Source organism: Triticum aestivum, chromosome 3A (genome assembly GCF_018294505.1).
Source record: "Triticum aestivum cultivar Chinese Spring chromosome 3A, IWGSC CS RefSeq v2.1, whole genome shotgun sequence".
NCBI lineage: Eukaryota > Viridiplantae > Streptophyta > Magnoliopsida > Poales > Poaceae > Triticum > Triticum aestivum.
This window is the reverse complement of record NC_057800.1, coordinates 1,247,413-1,254,377: the sequence shown is the minus strand read 5'-3', so window position 1 is coordinate 1,254,377 and position 6,965 is coordinate 1,247,413. Positions and strand designations below refer to the sequence as shown.

Genomic DNA, 6,965 nt, shown 5'->3' with positions numbered 1-6,965 from the left:
AGTGGTAAATAAAATACCTACTTCGTTGGAGGGGTGTGCGCCATGTAACAAAAATGTGTATAAATGGCACTTAACTTGTCAAATAAGATTTGGGTACACCCAAGGCGCATGGACTCCCCTGGGTAGATAATTAGGCGCACTGAATTACTCAGACCTTCAACATACAACAGGTAAGGCGAAATGATTTGGACTAATTAAAAAAATTTAAGGCAAAATGAATACCCCTCAAAGGCTAGTGTTTCTTTTTGGAAGAAACACTATCAACTTCCACAGGCTTTCCTCCAAAAAGAAACACTAGCTACAGGATGTGCACGTTACACTTGGGAACAGTTTTTTGTGCCCTCGTATGTTTATCTGAGTAGTGAGTAGCAGAGGAGTACACTATCAACTGAACAACCGGAACTCCATGTCGAAGAAGGAAATATAAGCATAAATGTTAAGGCAATTTACAGGGGGATACACTAAGCGTCGCATGCTCTGTCAATGTTCCACAAATTTACCGGACTGCGACAACCAGAAAAAACTGACAAGACAATACAACAACAGCAGCAAAATCAACTACGTTCCTGGGGCTTTAGTTCCCCACGACGCCTTCTGCTGCTCCTGCTGCTGCCGCAACGGCCGCTCCTTTGCTCTGCCAGTACTGATAGGCATAGTAAACGGAGGACACTGCTAGGGCGCCGAGGACGATGTAGGTGATGATCCTCACCAGGCCGATCTGAGTAGGGCCCTTCTTCTGCTTGCTCTGTGCCAGCAATGCCTTTGGCTTGATCTTCGCCATTGTTCAGCTCTGGTAATGCCAAGAGAAGAATCAGCATAGAGAAGTTTTAAAAGGTATATTAAAGCATTGCAATGATCTTTTTGCTGAACATAACATTTTTGCTTGGCGTGTAATAAACTGCACTGTATGCCTATGAACAACACATTTTTTTCTTAAACTGGTGGGTTTCTTACAACAGTCAGAAATAACTACAAGCATTAGGCTGCACAAAAATGCTCTCACAGTTATATTGCATCGTCCATGTGTCAACATAGCAAATGCTAGTAATGTATGAATCCAAAGGTTTGGCTTGAAAGATATACTAATAATGTATGAATCCAAAGATTATCGAGATGTACAACACGTAGATCGCAGATAGCCCTGGGCATTAGCAGAGGCACACCCAGTGTCATGACATAAATATAATGACAGACTAGAGAAGGTGATATGATCAGAATTCAGATTGCAGGTGGTGCTTGCGGCTTCAAATCATAAAAATGAGGTCTCATACATTTGATACTGAATTCCATGCTGATTCACTTAACTAGTTAATGTTCATGACATAGGAGGATGTCATTCACAAATCATGGTCTCTAAGATACAAACCGCAAACCAGTAGTAAGATATAGAGCTGTACAGCACATAGGTAGCAGAGGCATACCCATTGCCATGGCATAAATAAAATGACAGGCTAGAAGAGATGGAACATTCAGAATTCAGATGGCAGGTGGTGTCTGTGCCTTCAAATCATAATGTTAATTTGATTGAATTAACTAGTTAACTCACATGACGTAGGAGGATGGCTTTGACAAATTATTATGGTTTTAAGATAGAAAACAGTAAACCAGTCATCGGGGTTAAAACTGGTCATTAGTTGGGGTGCTGGAAGTCATGTCCTGTGCACAGCCAAGCGATGTGGCTCGCAGTTCTATTTTATACTTTATGTCCTTTAACACTCTCCAAAATGAAGAGCTAACAGAACTGGTGCTTTCACAATAGAAATCAGCATGCTGAATCTGACAGCATAAAGGAAAATTCAGCTGACATCATTCGCTTATAGCACTTGGCACAGGGACAGCTCTCATATTGGACTCACATAAGTGAGGGGGTTCATTATCCTCTGACTCCGCTACCTAAGGCCTTGTACAATGCAAGGTGCTTAGAGAAATAAACCAGGCTTTTCTTAAGCACCGGTGCTTATTTGTAAAGGGTAGACGCTTAATTAGGCGTATCTCCTATAGAAATAGGCACCGGTGCTTTTGAAAAATCCGGTTTATTTTTGTAAGCACCTAGCATTGTGCTAGGCCTAACAAGATAGTAAACACCAGAAATGACAGTCGCCGATAAGCAACCGGACCCTTAGGTCTGAGCTTGAGATAGGAAGTCTATGCCTTACTGGCTTACTTTCGTAGTGGACAGGATCCAACAATTCAGGAAGAAAAATTGTGGAAGTGGGTGGTTACAGTACTAAGATACTCTCACAGACTTGAGATAGAAATTTGACCAGCTTAGGATAAGATGATGCAATCGGAAAGTGTAGATGATGTATCAGCATATAACAAATAAAAGATGAGACATAAGACACGGAGTTAAGAACATGCGGTCGTCAGGCTCGGGCCACTCTAGCTCGAATGGGCATACATACGGAGAACGAACTCGATTCGTTATGTCACAGACAATCTGTGGTCCTAGCTAGCGTAAATCGATCTGATCTACTCACACTCAATTGCCCCTTCCATACGTCGTCATCATGGCTCGCGGATAACCGCACCTCATAGAAAAATTTACCAGTGCCATTCTGCACATCCCTGCATCTTCAGTCTAAGCTATACAAGGAGCGCACACCAATTATTCAGACGTACAGTACTAGTGAATTGTGAGCGGGCACCGGCATACGACAGTAGTGACTTGGCCGACTGACCACCACGGAAGCAACAAAAAAGCGGCTTGAGGCCGCACGCCCAGATGCGCACCGTGACCCGCGATTTGCCCGTGCGATCTGGGCTCTCGGCGGGATCAGATCGGGGGCCGCACGGCACGGAGCCAGGCGGGAGATAGGCTAAGCTACGCCAGGGAGGCGACGGGATCGGTCGGGGGCGGAGGAGGAGGAGGCCTTGACCCCGGATTGGAACTTAACCAGCCCCGACGAAAATCGAACCACACGAATTCACCCCGATTCCGCGGGGGATTTCGGGCGCGGCGAGCCGGATCTAGCGACGACGGGGACGAATCGAACCTAGATCGCGCGATTAGGGCGACGTACCTTAGGCTCGCGGCGGAGATGGGCCGGAGGAGGAGGACGGGGTTGGTCGCCGGGGGAATGGGGGAGGAGCGCGCGGGGAAGAAGAGGAAGACCAAGACCAAGTATATGCACACACGGGCTGTAGTTGGCTACAGTGCCCACGCGTGCGCTGAGGTGGCCGCATGGGTCAGGGTAGGACGGCTAAGCTGGCTTCCACGTTGGCCAGCGAACGTCTTTTTTATTTTATTTTCTAGTAATAGCACTGCAAGTCCTACGATTTGTTCCGGATGGGCAACTATTTTGTTTTGAGTGAAAAATAAAGAACGAAAGAGTTTGAATGAAAGATGATCCACCAGTCTTTATTGATGATAGAAGTGGGCTATTTACACCCAGGCGGAAGTACACATGGTGCTTGGCGGTCAAGTAACACATAGTTACTTGAGAGTCAAGAAATTACATAGTTGCCTTGAGAGTCAAGGAAGTACATGGTTGCTTGAGAACTAAGCAACCTATCTAACAATTAATTTAATCCTAATTAGCTTAATTGTAAGCAACTATTCTATTTTTGACATATTTGATCCTAAAACTTGTCCTCTATATGCAAATTTGCAGCCAACTGGACCGAGCGGGTTGACGCTGTGCATTTTACAATAAACCCCCTGCCTTTTATTTATTTCAACCCGCAGTTCACGGGTTGAGCACAATCGGGCGGCGCTGTCATGGACCTGCATCGAAGTCGACAAGTCGCAGAGCTCACCGGGCACCGAGGCGGGCGACGTGGCCTCCAGCCCATCGCCTCGCTAGTCCTGGACAGCCACAACGACCTTGCCTCCGCGTTCGGCTGTGAGCCGCGCCAACATTGCCATAGCCATTATTGTACGTTTGCGTGTCCATTTGCGCGTCATTGAACGGGTGTACCTACACGGCACCGGCGGGTCGGCGGCCCTGGGCAGCGGGCTTGGGGTGGTTGTGCGTGTCCTTGTAGATGATCTCCATGATGTGGCCCTCGTGCGACCGCTCCACCTTCTTCACCTGGCAGCTAGGGTGCGTACACTTGTACTAGCTCTGCGGGTACTCGCTGTGCTCCACCTGCTTTTGCTTGTACTTCCTCCAACTGTATCTGTCCTCAGTTGGCGCTGGTGGGCCGTGGTCGGGAGGCGACGCGTTGTTCTTGCCGCCTGCAGTGGCACTGTCAGCTACGAGACGGTTGCGCTTGTTGTTGCGATCATGGTAGCTGCGCTTCCAATCACTGCCACCAAGCTACAAGAGCTTCGTGATGAACTATAATATGCAAGGGATGGACAAGACAATTTCTGAGCTCTTCGCAATGCTAAAGGTTGCGGAGGTAGAAATCAAGAAGGAGCATCAAGTGTTGATGGTCAACAAGACCACTAGTTTCAAGAAAAAGGGCAAAGGGAAGAAGAAGAGCAACTTCAAGAAGAACAGTAAGCAAGTTGCTGCTCAGGAGAAGAAACCTAAATCTGGACCTAAGCCTGAAACTGAATGTTTCTACTGCAAGCAGACTGGTCACTGGAAGCGGAACTGCCCCAAGTATTTGACGGATAAGAAGGATGTCAATGTGAACAAAGTTATATGTGATATACATGTTATTGATGTGTACCTTACTAAAGCTCGCAGTAGCACCTGGGTATTTGATACTGGTTCTGTTGCTAATATTTGCAACTCGAAACAGGGACTACAGATTAAGCGAACACTGGCGAAGGACGAGGTAACGGTGCGCGTGGGAAATGGTTCCAAAGTCGATGTGATCGCGGTCGGCATGCTACCTCTACATCTACCTTCGGGATTAGTATTAGACCTAAATAATTGTTATTTGGTGCCAGCGTTGAGCATGAACATTATATCTGGATCTTGTTTGATGCGAGACGGTTATTCATTTAAATCAGAGAATAATGGTTGTTCTATTTATATGAGTAATATCTTTTATGGTCATGCACCCTTGAAGAGTGGTTTATTTTTGATGAATCTCGATAGTAGTGATACACATATTCATAATGTTGAAACCAAAAGATGCAGAGTTGATAATGATAGTGTAACTTATTTGTGGCACTGCCGTTTAGGTCATATCGGTGTAAGTGTATGAAGAAACTCCATACTGATGGACTTTTGAAACCACTTGATTATGAATCACTTGGTACTTGCGAACCGTACCTCATGGGCAACATGACTAAAACGCCGTTCTCCGATACTATGGAGAGAGCAACAGATTTGTTAGAAATCATACATACAGATGTATGTGGTCCGATGAATGTTGAGGCTCGTGACGGATATCGTTATTTTCTCACCTTCACAGATGATTTAAGCAGATATGAGTATATCTACTTAATGAAGCATAAGTCTGAAACATTTGAAAAATTCAAAGAATTTCAGAGTGAAGTTGAAAATCATCGTAACAAAAAAATAAAGTTTTTATGATCTGATCGTGGAGGAGAATATTTGAGTTACAAATTTGGTCTACAATTGAAACAATGCGGAATAGTTTCACAACTCACGCCACCCGGAACACCACAGCGTAATGGTGTGTCCGAACGTCGTAATCGTACTTTACTAGATATGGTGCGATCTATGATGTCTCTTACAGATTTACCGCTATCGTTTTGGGGTTATGCTTTAGAGACGACCGCATTCACGTTAAATAGGGCACCATCAAAATCCGTTGAGACGACACCTTATAAACTATGGTTTGGCAAGAAACCAAGGTTGTCATTTCTTAAAGTTTGGGGCTGCGATGCTTATGTGAAAAAGTTTCAACCTGATAAGCTTGAACCCAAATTGGAGAAATGTGTTTTCATAGGATACCCAAAGGAAACTATTGGGTACACCTTCTATCACAGATCCGAAGGCAAAACATTCGTTGCTAAGAATGGATTCTTTCTAGAGAAGGAGTTTCTCTCGAAAGAAGTGAGTGGGAGGAAAGTAGAACTTGATGAGGTAAGTGTACCTGCTCCCTTATTGGAAAGTAGTTCATCACAGAAACCGGTTCCTGTGACATCTACACCAATTAGTGAGGAAGCTAATGATGACGACCATGAAACTTCAGATCAAGTTACTACCGAACCTCGTAGATCAACCAGAGTAAGGTCCGCACCAGAGTGGTATGGTAATCCAGTTCTGGAGGTCATGTTACTTGACCATGATGAACCTACGAACTATGAAGAAGCAATGATGAGCCCAGATTCCGCAAAATGGCTTGAGGCCATGAAGTCTGAGATGGGATCCATGTATGAGACCAAAGTGTGGACTTTGGTTGACTTGCCCGATGATCGGCAAGCAATTGAGAATAAATGGATCTTCAAGCAGAAGAAGACTGACGCTGACGGTAATGTTACTGTCTACAAAGCTCGACTTGTTGCAAAAGGTTTTTGACAAGTTCAAGGAGTTGACTACGATGAGACCTCCTCACCCGTAGCGATGCTTAAGTCCGTCCAAATCATGTTAGCAATTGCCGCATTTTATGATTATGAAATTTGGCAGATGGATGTCAAAACTGCATTCCTGAATGGATTTCTGGAAGAAGAGTTGTATATGATGCAACCGGAAGGTTTTGTCGATCCAAAGGGAGCTAACAAAGTGTGCAAACTCCAGTGATTCATTTATGGACTGGTGCAAGCCTCTTGGAGTTGGAATAAATGCTTTGATAGTGTGATCAAAGCATTTGGTTTTATACAGACTTTTGGAGAAGCATGTATTTACAAGAAAGTGAGTGGGAGCTCTGTAGCATTTCTGATATTATATGTGGATGACATATTACTAATTGGAAATGATATAGAATTTTTGGATAGCATAAAGGGATACTTGAATAAGAGTTTTTCAATGAAAGACCTCGGTGAAGCTGCTTACATATTGGGCATTAAGATCTATAGAGATAGATCAAGACGCTTAACTGGACTTTCACAAGCACATACCTTGACAAAGTTTTGAAAAAGTTCAAAATGGATCAAG

At 44.5% G+C, this 6,965-nt stretch overlaps 1 long non-coding RNA gene across 1 annotated transcript; it reads right to left on the bottom strand.

Moving 5' to 3' along the window:
• Window positions 1–409: 409 nt before the first annotated feature.
• LOC123059750 (uncharacterized) lies at window positions 410–3,316 on the bottom strand. Its single transcript, XR_006427543.1, has 2 exons — window positions 3,024–3,316; window positions 410–790 (listed from the first exon to the last, which is right to left on the bottom strand). It is a non-coding gene; the product is annotated as an uncharacterized lncRNA (long non-coding RNA).
• Between the last annotated feature and the right edge of the window lie 3,649 nt (window positions 3,317–6,965).